The sequence below is a fragment of the Arvicanthis niloticus genome, unplaced genomic scaffold (assembly GCF_011762505.2).
Source record: "Arvicanthis niloticus isolate mArvNil1 unplaced genomic scaffold, mArvNil1.pat.X pat_scaffold_67_arrow_ctg1, whole genome shotgun sequence".
NCBI classification, from domain to species: Eukaryota; Metazoa; Chordata; class Mammalia; order Rodentia; family Muridae; genus Arvicanthis; species Arvicanthis niloticus.
This window is the reverse complement of record NW_023046292.1, coordinates 195,040-207,709: the sequence shown is the minus strand read 5'-3', so window position 1 is coordinate 207,709 and position 12,670 is coordinate 195,040. Positions and strand designations below refer to the sequence as shown.

Here is a 12,670-nt window from a genome sequence, read left to right as displayed (position 1 = left end):
CCATGCAGTTTTTATCACTACTGCTCTGTAGTACAGTTTGAGGTCAGGGATGGCGATTCCCCCAGAAGTTCTTTTATTGTTGAGAATGGTTCTCACTATCCTGGGTTTTTTGTTATTCCAAATGAATTTGGAAATTGCTCTTTCTATCTCTATGAAGAATTGATTTGGAATTTTGATGGGGATTGCATTGAACCTGTCAATTGCTTTTGGCAAGATGGCCATTTTTACTAAGTTAATCCTGCCGATCCAGGAGCATGGGAGATCTTTCCATTTTCTGAGATCTCTTTGATTTCTTTCTTCGGAGACTTGTTGAAGTTCTTGTCATACAGATCTTTCACTTGCTTGGTTAGATTCACTCCAAGATATTTTATATTATTTGTGACTATTGTGAAGGGTGTCATTTCCCTAATTTCTTTTTCAGCCTGTTTATCTTTTGAGTAGAGGAAGGCTACTGATTTGTTTGAGTTAATTTTATATTCAGCCACTTTGCTGAAGTTGTTTATCAGGTTTAGGAGTTCTCTGGTGGAAGTTTTGGGTCACTTAAGAATACTATCATATCATCTGCAAATAGTGAAATTTTGACTTTTTCCTTTCCTATTTGTATCCCATTGACTTCCTTTTGTTGTCTAATTGCTCTAGCTAGGACTTCCAGTACTATATTGAATAGGTAAGGAGAGAGTGGGCAGCCTTGTCTAGTCCCTGATCTTAGTGGGATTGCTTCAAGTTTCTCTCCATTTAGTTTGATGTAGGCTACTGGCTTGCTGTATATTGCTTTTACAATGTTTAGGTATGTGCCTTGAATTCCTGAACTTTCCAGGACTTTTAACATGAAAGGATGTTGAATTTTGTCAAATGCTTTCTCGGCATCCAGTGAGATGATCATGTGATTTTTTCTTTGAGTTTATTTATGTAGTGGATTACAATGATGGATTCCCGAATATTGAACCACCCCTGCATTCCTGGGATAAAGCCTACTTGATCATGATGAATGATTGTTTTGATGTGTTCTTGGATTCAGCTTGCGAGAATTTTATTGAGTATTTTTGCATCAATATTCATAAGAGAGATTGGTCTGTAGTTCTCTTTCTTTGTTGGGTCTTTGTAAGGTTTAGGAATGAGCGTAATTGTAGCTTCATAGAACGAATTAGGTATTGTTCCTTCTATTCTGTGAAATAGTTTGAAGAGAATTGGTATTAGGTCTTCCTGGAAGGTCTGATAGAATACTGCACTAAAACCGTCTGGTCCCGGACTTTTTTTGGTGGGGAGACTTTTAATGACTGCTTCTATTTCTTTAGGGGTTATAGGACTGTTTAGATGGTTTATCTGCTCCTCGTTTAAGTTTGGTACCTGGTATCTGTCTAGAAAATTGTCCATTTCATCCAGATTATCCAAGTTTGTTGAGTATAGGCCTTTGTAGTAGGATCTGATGATTTTTAAAATTTCTTCAGTTTCTGTTGTTATGTCTCCCTTTTCAGTTCTGATTTTATTAATTTGGGTACTGTCTCTGTGCCCTTTGATTAGTCTGGCTAAGGGTTTATCTATCTTGTTGATTTTCTCAAAGAACCAGCTCCTGGTTTTGTTGATATTTTGTATAGTTCTTTCTGTTTCTACTTGGTTGATTTCAGCTCTGAGTTTGATTATTTCCTGCCGTCTACTACTCTTGGGTATATTTGCTTCTTTTTTGTTCTAACGCTTTCAGGTGTGCTGTCAAGTTGTTAGTGTATGCTCACTCCAGTTTTTTGTTTTTTGTTTTTGTTTTTGTAAGCGCTTAGAGCTATGAGTTTTCTTCTTAGTACTGCTTTCATGGAGTCCCACAAGTATTGGTATGATGTGTCCTCCTTTTTATTAAATTCTAAAAAGTCTTTAATTTCTTTCTTTACTCTTCCTTAACCAAGTCATCATTGAGTAGAGCATTGTTCAGTTTCCACGTGTATGTGGGCTTTCCGTTGTTTTTGTCATTATTAAAGACCAGCCTTAGTCCATGGTGGTCTGATAGGGTACAAGGGATTATTTCAATCTTTTTATATCTGTTGAGGCCTGTTTTGTGACCAATTATATGGTCTATTTTGGAGAAGGTACCGTGAGGTGCTGAGAAAAAGGTATATTCTTTTGTTTTAGGATGAAATGTTCTATAGATATCAGTTAAATCCATTTGGTTCATAACTTCTATTAGTTTCATTGTGTCTCGGTTTAGTTTTTGTTTCCATGATCTGTCCATTGCTGAGAGTGGGGTGTTCAAGTCCCCCACTATTATTGTGTAAGGTGCAATGTATGCTTTGAGTTTAGTAAAGTTTCTTTTATGTATGTGGATGCCCTTGCATTTGGGGCATAGATGTTCAGAACTGAGAGTTGTTCTTGATACATTTTTCCTTTGATGAGTATGTAGTGGCCTTCCTATCTTTTTTGATTACTTCTGGTTGAAAATCAATATTATTTGATATTAGAATTGCTACTCCTGCTTGTTTCTTGGGACCATTTGCTTGGAAGATTGTTTTCCATTCTTTTACTCTTAGGTAGTGTCTGTCTTTGTCACAGAGGTGCGTTTCCTGTATGCAGCAAAATTCTGGGTCCTGTTTATGTATCCAGTCTGATAGTTTACGTCTTTTTATTGGAGAATTGAGTCCATTGATATTAAGAGATATTAAGCAAAAATGATTGTTGCTTTCTGTTATTTTTGTTATTAGAGTTGGAATTATGTTTGTGTAAGTGTCTTCTTTTGGGTTTGTTGGAAGACTACTTTCTTGCTTTTTCTTGGTTGTAGTTTCCCTTCTTGTGTTGTAGTTTCCCGTCCATTATCCTTGGAAGTGCTGGATTTGTGGGAAGATATTGTGTAAATTTGGTTTTGTCATGGAATATCTGGTTTCTCCATCAATAGTGATTGAGAGTTTTGCTGGGTATAGTAGTCTAGGCTGGCATTTGTGCTCTCTTAGGGTCTGTATAATACCAGTCCAAGATCTTCTGGCTTTTATAGTCTCTGGTGAGAAGTCTGGTGTAATTCTTATAGGTCTGCCTTTATATGTTACTTTGCCTTTTTCCCTTACTGCTTTTAGTATCTTTTTTTTTTTTGTATATTTGATGTTTTGATTATTATGTGACTGGAGGTATTTCTTTTTTGGTCTAGTCTATTTGGGGTTCTGTAGGCTTCTTGTATATTTAAGGACATTTCTTTCTTTAGGTTAGGGAAGTTTTCCTCTATAATTTTGTTGAAAATATTTACTGGCCCTTTAAGTTGGGAGTCTTCACCCTCATCTATACCTATTATCCTTAGGTTTGGTCTTCTCATTGTGTCCTGGATTTCCTGGATGTTTTGTGTTAGGAGCTTTTGGCATTTCGCATTTTCTTTGACCATTGTGTCAATGTTTTCCATGGTATCTTCTGCGCATGAGATTCTCTCTTCTATCTCTTGTATTCTGTTGGTGATGCTTGCGTCTGTGACTCCTGATCTTTTTCCTATGTTTTCTACCTCCAGGGTAGTCTCCCTTTGAGATTTCTTTATTGTTTCTACTTCCATTTTTACATCCTGGACGGTTTTGTGTAATTCCTTTACCTGTTTGGTTGTGTTTTCTTGCATTTCTTTAAGGGCTTCTACCTGTTTATATATGTTCTCTTCAAATTCTTTGAGAGTGTTTTTTATGTCCTTTTTAAAGTCGTCTATCATCATCATGAGAAGTGATTTTAATTCTGAATCCTGCTTCTCTGGTGTGATATGGTGTTCAGGACTTGCTATGGTGGGAGAACTGGGTTCTGGTGATGCCAAGTAACTTTGGTTTCTGTTGTTTACATTCTTACACTTGCCTTTCGCTATTTGGTAAGCTTTAGTGCTACCTGTACTCACTGGTTCTGACTGGAGTCTGCCTTTCCAGTTATCTTGGTTGTGTCAGAACTCCTCAGGGTCTGCATGTGTCTGTAATCCTGAGCTCCAGCTGTTCAGGTACAGTGACTCCTCTAGGATATCTCAGGATATGGTGCCTCCATGGTAGTAGGCCAGCTAGGTGTTTGCTGCTCTGAGTGTAGTCACTCCTTTAGGATGTCTCAGGATATGGTGTCTGCTGCTCTGAGTTCAGTGGCTCCTCTAGGCTGCAAGTCTGAGGGGAGTGGTCTGTCTAAGATGTCTCTGGATGGGTTTTCCACAGGGGAGCAGACCAGCTGGGTGTCTGCAGTTCTGAGAGCAGTGGCCTGACTTGGACGTCTCCTTATGCATTTTTCCACAGGCAGAGCAGACCAGCTGGGTGTCTGCTCCGGCCACTGTGATCCAGTCGAGTGGCGGAAGGGGACAAGCTCTGTTTATAGAGTGGCCAGACTCTACAGTGATGTGAAGTAGAAAATTCTGGTTTCTTTGGAAAGTCAGTTATGTCAAATGATGTTCTCTTGGGGCACACAGGTGAAAGGATGTCTTGCTAAAGTAGACAGGTGACAGAATGTTTTCTTGAAGCAGACACAGGAAAGGACCTATGATGAAGTAATATAAATATGACCCCACAGACAGTCGGTGAAGAGCACTAAGTGTTTTGATTGCTCTGCCTCGTTATTCTTCCCTAACAACATTCATGTATTGGTTTTTCATACATAGCATTGTTGAGCTCAGCTTGTGGTGATGCCACCATTGAGAGAAACTCACCAGAAGTTCCTGTGGCTTCTTGCTGCTTCTGCAGCCTAAATTTGGGCCAGTTGGACAACCTTGTAGTTTCTCTTTCTTTTCCTCTTCTCCTTCTCCTACCCTTCTCCTTCTCTTTCTCTTTCTCCTTCTCCTTCTCCTTCTCCTCCTTCTCTCCTCCTCCTCTTCCTCCTCCTCCTCTTCCTCCTCCTTCTTCTAAAGATTTATTTATTAAATCTTAGTATGTACACAATATTCTGCCAGCATGTATGCCTACATACCAGAAGAGGGCATCAGACCTCATTACAGATGGTTGTGAGCCACCATGTGGTTGCTAGGAATTAAACTCAGGACCTCTGGAAGAGCAGTTAGTGCCCTTAACCAATGAGGCACCAAGTGACTCTCCAGCCCTACAGCTGCTGGTTCATGCACGGTGTCTGCCTGTCAAGAGGTCTGGACTGCAGCTGCTGGTTTCTATTTGGTGTTTGTTACAGGACTGAACTGCTGCCAAAGAAGACTGAGCTCACTACCAAAGAACTGTTGCTAAACAGATCCACATGCCCCATATCCTAGTAACTTTTCTCTTCCACTACCTCTGGTGTGTGTTCAGCAAGAGGAGAGCTTGAACATTCATTAAAATAGGCTGCAAAAGCAGTTGAGAGCACTGCCTGCTCTTCAGGGGGTCCTGAGTTCAAATCCCAGTAACTACATGGTAGTTCACAGCCATCTGTAATGAGATCTGATGCCCTCTTATGGGGTGTCTGAAGGCAGCTACAGTGTACTTACATGTAATAAGTAATAAATAAATAAATAAATAAATAAATAAATAAATAAATAACCAATGAACCTTTGGGCCAGAGCATGCAGGGGCCAGAGCAAGAGGGAGAAGGGAAGGGGAAAAATAAGGTGCAAAACATTTATACCTACAATAATGAGGTATAAAGGCCAAGCAGGCAAGAAGAGCTTCACACAGATAAAGCTGGAAAAAACAAGCAAGAAAATGAAGGATAGCATTGAGGTGTAACACAAAGTACAAAAGAAGTATACACGCATCCACACCAATAAATATAAATAAACAAATAGTGGTGACAGGGGTGGCAAATCTTTCTTACTCAAGAATGTCAAGAGGTATGTGTTATATGACTTCTCCAGGAGATGGGCTTAATCATGCTAGGCCCACACCTCCAATAGGAGTTAGATTTATAGGACACTTGTGGAAGCAAAGTATGAACACAGGAAAATAGTAACGTCAGATAGAGAGATGCAGCATGCACGCTCTACAAAGGGCTTGACACCAGTGTTACAAATTGATAGCATGTCCCTCTTGATGTGCTGGAATAAGATGAGCTGGCCACTGCTGTGTCTTTTCCATTCCTACCCTGCCCCAAACATAGACCCTCAGTCTAAACATAAAGAGAACACCACAGAGGCTCAAATGTAGGGATTTCTTTTCTTTTTTGTGTGTGTGTACTGATAGAACACTTGCTTATGACTCAGAGGACTCTGGGTTGTGCTCTACATTGGATCCTGAACACTGGTGGGAAAATATGAGATGCTAGTGAAGGCTGGAGTGAAGAGTAAATGTACTAATGTTTTCATTTTATTGAGAGAGGGTTTACACAGCTGTTCAAACTGGCTTTGAAATTGCAATGTAGCCAAGGATACCCTTCGATTCTGGAGCCTCCACCTCCCATTTTAATCTCATGGTTTTGACAAGTATACTGAAGTTATTTATATACACTGTGAAGAGTGGGGCTGGGGAGATGGCTCACTGGTTAGAGCACTGGCTGCTCTTGCAGAGGACTTGAGATGAGTGCACAATGACTGGCCTTACATTGAAGTACTGATTGTGATGTCATATGGAGATACATATTCTGGAGACAGACTCTTCAGTTGAGAGGCTTGAGTAATGGAGCCAATGTGGGAGATGGCTATCCCACTGCTGGACCATGTCAGCCTTATTGTACTTAGTTTTTTGGTTTGTGGCATCTGGACGTTGTTTTCTAGGTATTGGAGCCGCACACAGGTGGCAGCCAAGACAGAGGTATGTGATAGCCACTCTCTCTCAACACCCACTTCTCTCTGTGCTGAACCCCTATAGGTTTGTATAAATGCTTAGTGTCTGGGCCATCTGAGGGAACAAGCAGAGGGTAGATGGAGTTGAGACAATACCCATAAAAGTTTTTCTCTTAATTCACATCAAGAAGCTTTAGGCTGGGCATAGTGGTGCACACCTTTGATGTCAACACTTGGGAGGCAGAGGCAGGAGGATCTTTCTAAGTTCAAAGTAATCCTGGTCTACATAGTGAGTTCCAGATAGCAAGAATTGCTGTCTCAAAAAGCCAAGAAGAGAACAGGAAGAGAAAGTAGAAGAAAGAACAGGAAAGGGAGAAGGAGGAAAAGGAGGAGGGGAGGGCAGGAGGAGGTTGAGGTGGTGCTAGTAGTAGCTTTAGGATCCTATTATCAACACACTGAGGAAGAATGTTTGAGATATTGAAGAAGTGCTTCCAGGAGCTGGAGCTGAAGTGAGACGTTCAGACTGACACGCATAGAACCTTTGTAGAAAGAATGTGATATGAGTTAGAGAGGCATGGATCTTGTTCATCGAATGGGAGGCAAAAGACTAAGTGAGTTCATTTTGTAAAGGAAGATTTATACTCATATGACAAGAAAAAAAGGTCTTGGGATGTTAATTGCAAGTGACAACTTTGTGGGTGGGAATTTTTACTTCTGACAAAGAGGAATCATTTGCAGACATGGTGCACATAGTTAATGTTAGTAGGTCATGCCTCTTTTCTGCATTTCCTCTCCTGTGAGTAGACCATGAGTGTCTGCCTCCTCCCAAGTCCTGTCATCTTACCCAGACTTGACAAGCCCACCTGTCCATCCAGTGAGTGTATGTTATCCTGTTGTGGTTCCTGTGCATCCCCCCATGACTAGAAACGCTGAACAACTTCTCACATTTACTATCCACTTGGAAATTTTTGTGTAAACTGCCTATTTTGTGCACTTTTGTGTGTGCATCTGCATGCATGTGTATGTGCATGTGTGTGTATGTGCATGAGTGTGTATATGCATGTGTGTGTGAATGTGTGGATGTATTTGGCATCGTTCACATGTAGAGGTCAGGGGATGATTTTGTGGAGATGCTTCTCTTCTTTTATCTCTATGTGGGTTCTGAACTCATGTCAGCAGGCTTGCCCAGCCAGTGTCTTTACCTGCTGAGTTACATCACTTGATCCTCTTAGTATATTCTTAACAGTTGGATGGTTACTACTTTATGTTATATTTGAAAGACCTCATTGAATATTACAAACAGGAGTTCTCTGTTAGGTTTAGATATTACATAGCATGTAGAAATCCTTTTCTTTCCTATTTACATCTAAGATTCATATCAAGTTACTTTCTGTGGCTGATGTGAGGTAGGAATTGAAGTCCTCCCCAAATTCTAGATAGCTATTTAGTCTCTCTAGTAGAGTGGAAGAGTAAGATGAGTGAGCTGCTTAGACACAAATACAAACCTGACACACACCACACACAGACACTCACACACAAATAAATAAAATTAATATATCCTGAGGGAAATAAAAATAATTAAAACAAAAATATCCATGAATTGAAGACTCATTTCTTAGCATATGAATTATCTTTCATCTGAAGTATAAATGTCATGTACACCATACACACTTACACACACACACACACACACACACACACACACACACACCCTCAGAATCCAGAAGAGGTTGTCAAATTCTTGGATGTGAAGTCACAAGTGATTGGTGTTTGGGAGATGCCCGACATGGATGCTGGGACTGAACTCAAGACTTCTGCAACAGCAAAATGTGCTCATAACCACAGAGCCATCTCTCTAACTCCATTTGCATTTTCTTAGTTTCAGTAAAATTTGGCTTTCAATGTACAGATTTTTTAATACATTTTATTTGTGTATTACTATGAGAGAAAGATGCAGAGAAGGGAGTGGAAGGCAGCAAAAGAGTGTGAGAGGGAGGAAGGAGGGAGGGAAGGAGAGATAGATAGAGGGATGGAGGGTGATAGAATTGCAGTGTGTTTGCAGTGGGTTAGTGTAGAGCCCAGGGATAGCACTCAGGTGGTGAGGCTTAACATCAATGTCCATTGAACCATCTAGCTGGTCCCAATATGTAGTTTTAAATACAGAGAGTTTTAAAGCTATAGCTCTCTCTCTCTCTCTCTCTCTCTCTCTCTCTCTCTCTCTCTCTCTCTCTCTCTCTCTCTGTGTGTGTGTGTGTGTGTGTGTGTGTGTGTGTGTGTGTTAGTGGGGGATCAAATTCAAATCATTGCTCACGCTAGATAAAGCACTCTACCACTGAGCTCTGGTCCATTTTTCCTTGATTTTTATTAAAGATAATTTCAGGCAAATCAAAGGTACACAGAATTGGTAATGCGCCTAGCATGTGCAAGGCCCTATGACCTATTCTCAATATTAGTGAAGAAAAGTTCGTCTGATGACTCCTCACTGACCTGTCACTCTGTTTCAACCCTTACTACATTATTTTGAAGCAAACCACAGAGAATTTCATGACAGATATTTTAGTACATACAGTTTGAGATCCTGCCTCCACACTGCAATGGAAAAAAAGTAAAAGAAAAAAGTATTAATCATAATATCATTATTACACCTAAAATTTAATGACAAAATTTGAACAGTTCCTTAATGCCTCAAATACACAGTGTTTAAATTTCAATAGTCACTCAGTGACATGAATTATTATTTAGTTGGACTCAAGATTACACGTTGAGATTGAACACCATGTTTCTTGACTCTCCTCTAGTCTACAGATTCTCTCTTGTCCCCTTCTATTTGCTCCATTTATGTATTGCAGAAAAGGGTCATTGTTCTAGGTTTTGCAGCCAACATTTTGTTGATCAAGTACCCATGCTGGGTAGCCATGGATATATATGGGTACCTCTAATTGGACTTAGTGGATTACCAAAAAAACAAATAAAACATGAAATTGGAAGGTGGACATTTGTGGGGGGTGTGGGAAAAGATGGGCGGAAAGGAGAGTATGATTATAGTTTTTGTATACATGCATACAACTTTAATTAGGAAAAATTGTAATGCCCCCTTCATGTGATTTGACATATTCTGCTTCCTCTTGTACTTCCTGTGAGTTGGGACTTACCCAAAACTCTTATAGAAACACATTTGCCAGGGAAGCAGGGTTGGGAAGTATAACCTTTAAGAGAGATTAACTCTGCTCTTTCTAGACTGGGTAAGGTCTTGCAGGCATGGCTCCTCACTCCCCTTCCCTTCTGGAGCTTTCATTACTGTATCTCCTGTTTCTTGGCTCTATTTTACCTCTCTCATCTACACACCATTCTTCAGACCTTTCATCGCATGCAGATTCTAAACTGAACAGGAGAGATGTTCGAGATGTGCTTTCATTTAGAAGCCCAGGCTAGCTGGGAACTTACTAGATATGCTAAGCTGGCTTTGAACTCATCACAATCCTTTTATGCCAGCCTCCAGAGTGGAGCATTTACAGGCATGCCCCACAACAATCTGCCTTTGAAGTGCTTCTGAAGTCTAAGAGTTCAATTAAAGTATTCCATTTACCTTTAATGATGGGACCATCAATCCAGACACACTGAAATTCATGGCCTGAAGGTGTTTGAGGACCTCTCACGATATGAACTTGACACTATGGACAGTCTGCTAAGAGATAATGTTGCAGGCATGCCTGTGAGGGAGCTTCTAGACTGGACTCATTGAGGTGGGAAGACCTGCCCGAGCCATGGGCAGCATGGTTCCATGGGCTTTGAGCATTAGAAGTAAGAAACAGAAACTGCAAACTGCACACTCAGCCTGCAGTTAATGGTTTCTGGGGACACCCCTTTAGTTTTTATACTTTTCATTGTGAAGGCCAATTTCCTAGCATTTCCCAAGGGCTAGAAGTAAATGGTAAATTTGACATTTGGAGCTTCTAAGTGAGTATGTCAGGAGGTGTCTTCTGCTGGATTGAAAATGTTATGGCTCAGTGGTTAAGAGTACTTGCTGCTCTTGCAGAGGACCCAGGTTCAATTCCCAGCATCCACATTGTGTGTCACAACCATCTGTAAATCTAGTTCCAGGATATCTAACACCCTCTTCTGGACTCACAGAGCACCAGGCATGCAAGTGGTGTGCACACATACAAGTAAATACTCACACATGGAAACAGATAATGTTATTAACAAATATCCATGCACATTTATGGAACATAATAGCTTGCTTTATGTATTGTGTAATAATTAAATCAAGCTTGCTAACACATTTTTCACTTCAGGGGTTTTTCATGTGTATGATGAGAAATTTAAAATTGATTCTTTTAGCAATTATTGTTTTCCAAAAGAATTTCTTTAATTAGTTCATTATCCATGGTGGTAAAGATTTTTTTCTTTTCTACTTTGTCTGTTGTAGTTTTTCACATTTGAATTCTTTATAAAATTCACATTATTTTTCCCATTTGAATTCTTTATTTTGTTTTGTGAGACAGGTTTTCTCTGTGTAGCTCTAGCTCTCCTGGAATTCATTTTGTAGACCAGGGTGGCCTCAAACTCAGGGATCCTCATGCTTTTGCTTTGGGAGGGCTGAAATTTAATGCATGTGATACAAGTGCCTGCCCTCATTTAAATCCTTTCAAATTAAGGTTTGTTTTTATTTTACATATAAGAGCTTTTTTGTCTGAATGTGTGCATGTGCACCACAGGATGTCCGTGCTTCCAGGGGTCATAAGAGAGCATCAGATCCTGTGAAACTAGAGATACTGTTATAAGTCACCATATGGGTGCTGGAACCAAACCTAGGTCCTCTGCAAGAGCAGTCAGTCAGTGCCACTAACCTTTCTTTGAGTCATCTCTCCAGCCCCCTCACACTTGAAATTCTTAATTCACTGAAAGTCTGTCTCTGAATCCCATATTGAGAAAAGAGTCATCTTTTCTTGTTATTATTTGCTGTCATCTTAGTTTCTTTTCTGTTGCTGTGACAGAACACCCTCACAAAAGTGACTTCGTTGGGCAAGGGTTCATTTCAGCTCACAGTCATTCAAAGTTATGGTCCTTCAATCCACTGTGACAGGGGAAGAAGCCACAACCATAGGAGCTTAGGGTAGCGATGCACGTTGCATCCCTTGCATCCTTTGCGCCCATTGCATCCTTAGTAAAGGAGCAGAGAGCAGACTCCAAACTGCTGTTCTTTCCCCACGGACAAGGTCTGGGATCCCAGTCATAGAATGGTGCCACACAGAGGCACCCCGGGACGGTTCCCTAACAGTTCCCTATAGGCACTCTTAGAGGCTCATCTCTAGATGATTCGAGATTTTGTCAAGCTGACGTTTGTCATCACAGCGATGGGATTGTTTTCTTGTTGCTATGTGGAGCTCTCTTCAATTAAGTTGTCATATGTAAGTGAACTTGCTTCAGAGCTGGGTGTTTTGTTTTGTTTGGAGACAGGCTCTCTCTTTGTAGCCCTGGGTGTCCTGTAACTCATTGTTTAGACCAGGCTGGCCTTCAATGCACAGAAATCCTCTACCTCCTGATGTTTCTGAGCCTTTAAAAAAACCGTTACTCCTACCCGCCTGTTCCTGTTATTAACTATGGTTTTGTAGCTGTTTTAGTTTTTAGTCCTGCAAGTCTCTCCCTCTCTTCTTATTCTCCATTAAGAAGGCCTCAAAGTAGAATTTAACTTGGAGACGAATTGATATTCGTCTTTAATTGATATTAAAATCATCCCAGCCAAAAGCCTGAAATATCTGTCCAATTATACAGATCATCATGTATCTCCTGTATTAAATGTTTATGGTTTTATATATGAAGGCCTTCTGTACCATTTATTAATTCAATACTGTTATATTTTATAATTTTTATTAATATAAAGAATATATTATATTACTTTAAATGTTATAGAGTTTTTACCTGAAGTAAAATGGCTGTGTGTTTGTGTGTGTGTGTGTGTGTGTGTGTGTGTGTGTGTGTGTGTGTATGTGTTTTGTTTTAGTTTTTTGAGATAGGATCCTGCTTTATGACCCCGGCTAGGCTGGTGCTCACTACATA

At 40.2% G+C, this 12,670-nt stretch overlaps 1 long non-coding RNA gene across 1 annotated transcript in view; it reads left to right on the top strand.

Moving 5' to 3' along the window:
- Positions 1-6,128: 6,128 nt before the first annotated feature.
- Positions 6,129-12,670, top strand: part of LOC143433778 (uncharacterized) — a 23,376-nt gene continuing 16,834 nt past the window's right edge. Inside the window, exon 1 of the long non-coding RNA XR_013070379.1 lies at positions 6,129-6,638. This is a non-coding gene — a long non-coding RNA (uncharacterized LOC143433778). The remainder of the gene's footprint in view (positions 6,639-12,670) is intronic.